Source organism: Centropristis striata, chromosome 17, assembly GCF_030273125.1.
Source record: "Centropristis striata isolate RG_2023a ecotype Rhode Island chromosome 17, C.striata_1.0, whole genome shotgun sequence".
NCBI lineage: Eukaryota > Metazoa > Chordata > Actinopteri > Perciformes > Serranidae > Centropristis > Centropristis striata.
Window position 1 is genome coordinate 10596359 of NC_081533.1, and position 7973 is coordinate 10604331.

At 39.4% G+C, this 7973-nt stretch overlaps 1 pseudogene; it reads right to left on the reverse strand.

Moving 5' to 3' along the window:
• Window positions 1-6761: 6761 nt before the first annotated feature.
• On the reverse strand, window positions 6762-7646 carry LOC131989712 (uncharacterized; annotated as a pseudogene).
• Between the last annotated feature and the right edge of the window lie 327 nt (window positions 7647-7973).

The window sequence follows — 7973 nt, forward strand, 5'->3', positions numbered from 1 at the left end:
GTTGTCATTGCCTTTCTGAATGTTCATTGTTAAGCCCAAATAATAAAACAAACCAACAGTAATTTTGGCCACTAGGAGGAGCTAAACTGAGAGAAAATGTACTGAATGTTCTCTATTTCTCAAAAATGTAGTATATTCTGATTTTAAGTATGAATAAGAATTCAATGTTATATACATTGCATTTGAAATGAAAGAATGATTATAATAGACTATGCATCACATAGCTACATGCACATGGACAGAAACTCCGGGACACACCTCTGAACTAGCATATAACATGTGGTCAAAAAAAATAAATCTAGGATGTAGCCTACTACTTTATCATCCCAGCAAACCCTTCTCTGATATACTATACTACATACTGAGCTATTTTAAGTAGCCTAATGTGATAAGTTAACATTACATTATTTAAAAACAATATACAATATAAGTCTGGATATTTTATTGCATATTGGTTAAGTTACTGCATTTTAGGTTTCATTACATTTTCAATTTAAATTAAGGGCACATTTCATTAATTTTTCACTCATTTACTATTTTATTTGTAAAAAATTACCCCTTACCACTTATGAAAATAAATGTTAAAACAAAACAATGTAATATAAAATGTGTAAATCCGGTGTCTTACATCACACATCCTGATTATGTCAGAGGAATCTTCTGCAAGGTAGCATGGAAGACCAAGTAGGACAGCTGTTCTTTTGTTTTGGTTCGTGTCCTACAAGAACAAGACAAGAGTTTGTGAATAAGATACCCAAGCCAGAATACTAATTTTAGTACATTAACAAGAAATCATTTCAGTGCAGTACATACCTCCTTTTGAAGACAACTGAGAACATTGCTCAGGCGCAACCTCCTGCCTGATGCAGCAGCTTCTCTGTACATCTGTAGAACACCTGGCACCAAGGCATCAAGTCCATCCAGGAATGACTCCAGCAGGTCTTTGGTGACGATTCTACTGAACTCAGCACTGAGCTGAAACCAATAATAAAACAGCAGAGAAAAGGGCAATGAGTGAGGGAAAAATAAGAGCAGCATAGAGCTCTAAGGGACACACAAAAAACACAAATATGATTGCAACATATAGTGCATAGTTTGACTACCTAAAACAACAAAATATAGGATTTCTATGCTGTACTCAGTTGGCAAAGAATTACCTGTCTCTCACTAAACAATGCAGGCCATCTGTCCTTGACTGCAGAAATGAGTGGCTCGTCACCAATGATCTCTTGTCTTCGCTGGGAGAATGTTGCAGTCATCAATTCATCGAGCAGGTGCAAATCTGGCTCTCTCTTCTGCACTTCCAAAAGCATGGTCTCACGATCCTTCTCTGATTTAACAGTAGTTTGTCCATCAGGTGGCTCTGGTAAGTAGTGGATCTCTCCCTTTTTTGCCTTCTTGACTGGCTTGGTGTTTCCCTTTCTTTTTCTTTTATTTACAAGAACTTCAGGGCATCCAGCTGTCATCATCCTCTGACGGTAATTGCCCATCTTGAATATCAGGCTGAATCTCCAGCAGTACCATCCTTTACCTGAACCCGGCTCCCTGAGACAAGGATGCTTTGCAACAAGAGCTTTGGCTACGCTTTCTAAATTGTCTTTACTTGGATAGCAAGTGATTCGGGTTATGCTATCAGCCAGTCTGTCCAGTATTTCACTCTTCACACTCTTTGAGATGACCATCACAGCTCCATCCTTGGCATAGGCATCATTTGCTACCCTCAGCTGAAACTCAACGTCATGGGAGAAATCTGGAATAACAAAGGGATCAGGCCATTCTGAAGAATCACCACTACTAGGGGGCTCAGGGCTTGCATTATTCTGGGAACTAAGGCTTGCACTATCTAATGTCGAGTCAGAAACTGGTTCAGAAAACGTGAACAGAACTTTCAGTGTGGCTCGTTCAGTTGGTAGGTCCTTGATGTCTGTCAAATTGCAGAGCTCATTCCCAAGCTCATTCCCAACAACTGAAACACAGTGAACAAACAAGAAAACGCTTCATTAAACAGTAAATAACATAAATCTAAAATAAGCTGTGAATGGAGTTAAAACAGCAGAGAGATTACAACAGATAGGGAGAGTGAATTCAGAGATCAGGTAGCCATTTCTACACTACATCGTTATATAGCAAATAGTGTCATCTAACCTTTAAAGTGCAGTTTATATCCCGTTATATTGTCCAAAGATTAAGAGTTTGTTTAAATTTATGACAAACCAACCCAATCAAATATTACCTTAATGTAACATGAATGTCCTTGGAGTGACGAGCAGCTTTTCTTCAACAGGGTATGCAGCAAGGGGAATGTAGTCATTCAGACGGTCCAGATCAATGACCACAATTGTTGCAGGATCTCTTCTGGCGAGCTGGTAACACCTGAGATACTCCTGGAAGGTCGCTGTGAATAGTTCCATAATGAATGATATGTAACCATCCACTACACAGATCTCCAATACTCTCCCAAAATCTGGCAGTCCACACGTCTGTCCAACTGAGAGTACCATGCCTTTAGAATATGAATGAATAGGCAACAGAAAAATTAAAAATTAAATTAACATAACATTTATTTAGACAACTAGTGGTTAAGAACAGTTATCTATTAACTACAAAAACAACAAAAACAACTATAAACCAATATTCTGTTATTTTCAATTACATTTAGTTTATTGGATTACGTTACTGTACCATTGCAATTAATTGTTCTTTTCAAAATCAGGTTCATTTAATAATCTCTTTTTCAAGTTAATTTACATGGAAACAAGGTGACAATGTCACAGTGGGCTCTTACAGGGCTGCAGAGCAAGGGTCCTTCCTCATCTCACATTTGGAATTCTGCGATAATTCCCATAACTTGTTCCCAATTTATTCCAAAATTATCATTATCATCAAGGAGATCAAAAAATTCAAGTAACCATGATTCTTTTGAAAAACAATTTCTCTTACGTCTCTTCCAATTCATCAAAATCATTCTTTTAGCAAAAAGCCTAGGCCTGCTATTTTCCTATCTCTCTTTGACCTGAGTTGTGCAGCCCTGTACCCCAACAAACAAATGAGAGGACAAGGACAGAGTTATCCATCTTCAGCATGAGTGACATTGAATGGACCACATCCTCCCAGAAGGATTTAACTGCCGGACAATGCCACAACATGTGGATCAGATTTCCTACCTGACCACACCCATGCCAACAGAGGTCAGAGGAGCTGGGGTCTATTTTTTTCATTCTTGCTGGTGTGATATATGCTCTACGATGAATTTTCATTTGTATTACTCTCAATCTAACCGATTTGGAAATGGCTGCCGGGTCCCTCCGTATTCTTTCCCACTCTTTTGAATTTAATGAGACCCCTAAATCCTGTTCCCACTGTAGCTCACTGTGGGCGTTAGGATTTGAGGAGGAGCATATTAATAATTTATATAGACCCGAGACTACACCTCTGTGCGATACTAAACCTCTCAATTTATGATCTATTTCAACATTGTAATCCAAATATTCTCTTGGGAATATTGACAATATTGATGTTAATTGTGCATATTTTAAGAAAGCATTGGCATTTAAACTATACCTCTTTCTTAACCCCCTTAAAAGATAAAATCATCCCATTTTCTACAATTTGTGAGATTACCTTAATGTTGTGTTGCTGCCATACCGGGTCTGATAATGGATTCCCTGCTGCTTTGAATGCTATATTGTGCCATAGTGGACATGATGCTAAGGCAGTCTTCGTTATTCCCAGTTTTCTATGAACTTTTTTAATGATGTCACATGACAGACTGATAATACAATTATCTATTTTTGGCAGGACAGGATGGTACCACAATGATGACAATGAAATTCATTTGTTCTTGTCCCTTATAATGCGTTCTTCCAACCACTCCCAACTACCTTGGAATTATGTTGATATCCCCACATCAAAGGGAATCTGGCATTAAATGCTAAATAATACATATACACATCTGGGATTCCCAGGCCCCCCTTATCTCTTGGCAATGATAGTTTTGTCATATTTATTCTGGGCTTTTTTCCTTTCCACTTGTAATTGGAGAAAAGTTTGTTTATATTATCAAACCAGGGTTTAGGTATATGTAAAGGAATGGATGAGATTAAAAAGATTAATCTAGGCAGGATGTTAATCTTGAGCACCTCTGCCCTGCCCCATAAGGACAAAGGCAGGTCAGACCACCTTTTAAGATCTTCCTTTATGGAATTTACCAGAGGTTGAGCATTTAATTCAAACATTTTACTGACAGGCGCTCTAATCTTAATGCCCAAATATTTCATCCCTTCTCTTTTCCATATAAACGGAGCGGGTCCCAGATCTGTAATGTGTGTACACTGATTTAAGGGTATAGTTTCACTTTTGCTCCAGTTTATTTTATAGCCTGACAAACTGCCGAATGTTTTTATGATTTCCAATACTTTTGGGATTGAGCATGATGGCTTCGACAGAGTCAACAAAATGTCATCAGCATACATATTAAGTTTGAAGTCATAATCCCCAATTGAAACACCTGTAATATTTTTTTCCATCCTTATTGTACAAGCAAGAGGCTCCAATGCCAGAATAAATAATAGTGGAGATAGAGGACAGCCTTGTTTTGTAGAGCGATATAGTTGAAATGGTGCTGAAATTTTATTGTTGCTCTTAACTGCTGACATGGGTTCATGATACAGAGCTCTGATCCACTGTAAGCATCTTGGACCGAAACCATATCTGGACAAAGTGTAAAACAAGTACTGCCACTCAATGCAGTCAAATGCTTTCTCCGCATCCAGTGATACTGCTATCACTGGATGCGGGAGAGAGCTGGCAACTTGCATGATTTGCATGAGTCTTCTCATGTTGTTAGATAATAATCGCCCTGGGATGAAACCAACCTGATCCAGGTGGATTAAAGTGGACACAGTTTTTTCTAGTCTTTTTGCTAGTATCTTGGCAAACAATTTATAGTCACTGTTAAGTAAACTTAAAGGTCTGTAGTTGTTTACATCTAGGTGGTCTTCCCCAGGTTTGGGCAAGAGTGATACTATAGCTGCCCGCATTGTTTGTGGCATGAATTGATTCTGAATGATGTCATTATATAAAATCACTAACAGTGGTGTGATCGCTTTTGAAAAACATTTAAAGAATTCAGTGGTGTAACCATCTCCTCCAGGTACCTTGCCATTTGACAAACATTTAATATTATTCAAAATTTCAACCGTTGAAATTGGGGCATCCAGTGATTGTTTTTGTTGTTCATCTAGTTTGGGCAAGGGTATATTTGCAAAATAAAGATCTAGCTCTTGCCGTGTTACTTTACATTCAGATTTGTACAGTGATGAGAAAAATGTTTTAAACGTGTCATTAATAATATCATGGTCCCTTAAAATCTCACCACTGTCATTTCTTAGAGCAGGTTTTTTTAATTGTATTAAAGTTAGTTTATAGAAGAGAAAGTTAGTTCTCATAATCCCACCCCTCCTTTTCCCCTCTGTGTATTTTGGTCTCTGATGTCCCTTCCCTCCCCACTTTGCACATCATACCATCATCTTCATCACTTTCCCCGAATCTCTCTCTCTCTCCCTCTCTCTCTGAGTGAGAGCGTGTTTGTGAGAGTGTAGCTCTGGGAATTATTTTTTTTCCAAAAATTTCAATTTTTGAAAACCGACAGCCTTAAATATCTTGGTGTCTTCTTTGGAAAACTCAACTCATCTCAACTTTATTTGTAAAGCACTTTAAAAACAACCACAGCCGCAACAAAGTGCTGATACACACGGAAATAAATCGTTGCATTGCTTTTTTTAAAAAACAATTTAAAAAAAACAAATAAAAGCAAACCATAAAACACTAAAACAAGAGCAGAGTCTCATGCGCGGTTGAAAGCCAAGGAATAAAAATAGGTTTTAAGATGAGTTTTAAAAATGGACAGTGATGAGGCTTGTCTGATGTGCAAAGGCAGCTTATTCCACAACTTGGGGGCTGCAACAGAGAAAGATCTGTCCCCTCTGAGCTTCCGTTTTGACCTCGGTACCTCCGGGAGCAGCAGATCAGCTGACCTGAGGCACCGAGCAGGAGCGTAGGGGTGGAGGAGCTCAGAGAGGTAAGACGGGGCAGACCATTTAAAGATTTAAAAACAAATAAAAGAATCTTAAAATGGACTCTAAAATGCACAGGCAGCCAGTGGAGGGAGGCCAGGATGGGAGTTATGTGCTCCTTCTTACGAACTCCAGTTAAGAGGCGAGCAGCTGCGTTCTGCACCAACTGGAGCCGTGCGAGGGAGGACTGGCTGACTCCAAAGTACAAAGAGTTACAGTAATCCAGCCGAGTAACAAAATTACTGTTTCAAAGTGCTGGTGCATAAGAAAAGGCTTCACTTTAAATCAAATCAAATCAATTTTATTGATATAGTCCAAAATCACAAATCACAGATTTACTTCAAAGGGCTTCACAGACTGTACAGGGCACGACATCCTCTGTCCTTAGACCCTCACATCGAAGGTTGAAGGGGGAGAGGGAGGGAGGATAGAGAGAGACGGTTGAGAGAGAGACAGAGAGGAGCAGGAGTTCTGGGAGGGCCACAGCAGCAGGTGATGAAGCGCCACAGCAGTGAGACCAGCAGGAGTGATGCCGAGCAGGACCACAGCTCGACACCCTGTGGAAGAGAGAGCAGAGAAAAGTGCGAGTACTCTGGGAAAATAAAAGCTTGTGACATGTATTATTGGGTATTATTAGCGGCATAACTAGGGCTGGTCCAAGGCAGGCCTCAGCCAGCCATAACTATAGGCTTTGTCAAAGAGGAAAGTTTTAAGTTTACTCTTCAATAAAGAGAGGGTGTCTGCCTCCCGTACTGAGACTGGGAGATGATTCCACAACAGAGGAGCTTGATAACTGAAGGCTCTTGCTCCCAATCTAGTTTTAAGGACTTTAGGAACCACAAGTAACCTAGAATTTTGGGAGCGTTGTGCTCTAGAAGGGTAATATGGCACTATGAGTTATTTAAGATATGATGGTGCCTGACCATTTAGAGCTTTGTAAGTAAGAAGAAGGATTTTAAACTCAATTCTGGATTTTACAGGGAGCCAGTGCAGCGAAGCTAGAATGGGAGAAATATGATCTCTTTTCTTGTTTCTTGTCAGTACACAAGCCGCAGCACTTTGGACTAACTGAAGAGTTTTGAGGGATTTATTGGAGCAGCCTGACAGTAAGGAATAACAGTAATCTAACCTTGAAGTAACAAAAGCATGCACTATTTTTTCTGCATCGTTTTGAGACAGGATGTGTCTAATTTTTGTAATATTACGTAGGTGAAAAAATGCAGTCCTTGAAGTTTGTTTTATATGGGGGTTAAATGACAGATCCTAATCAAAGATAACTGCAAGGTTCTTAATGGTGGTATTGGAGGCCAGGGTAATGCCATCGATGCTAATTAAGTCTTTAGATAATGAGTTTCGGAGGTGTTCGTGTCCGAGCACAATCACTTCCGTTTATTCCGAGTTTAACCTTAGGAAGTTGTGGACCATCCAGGTTTTTATGTCCTTAAGGCATGCATTAAGTTTGGCTAGCTGATCAGTTTCACCTGGATTGATTGATCTATATAACTGAGTGTCATCTGCATAACAATGAAAGTTAATTGAATGTTTTCTAATTATATTACCAAGAGGGAGCATATAAAGGATGAATAAAATTGGTCCAAGCACAGAACCCTGTGGAACACCGTGGTTAACACCAGTGCGCACGGAGGATTCATTGTTCACATAAACAAACTGGGAATGGTCTAATAAGTACGATTTAAACCAGCCCAGTGCCATTCCTCTAATGCAAATTACACGTTCCAGTCTCTGTAATAGGATACAATGGTCAATTGTATCAAATGCAGCACTCAGATCTAGCAAGACGAGGACAGAGACAGAGTCCTTTGTCCGAACAAATTAAAAAGGTCATTTGTTATTATTAGGGCCTCGGGGCAATCGCACCGAGCACTGGTCCCCTACAGC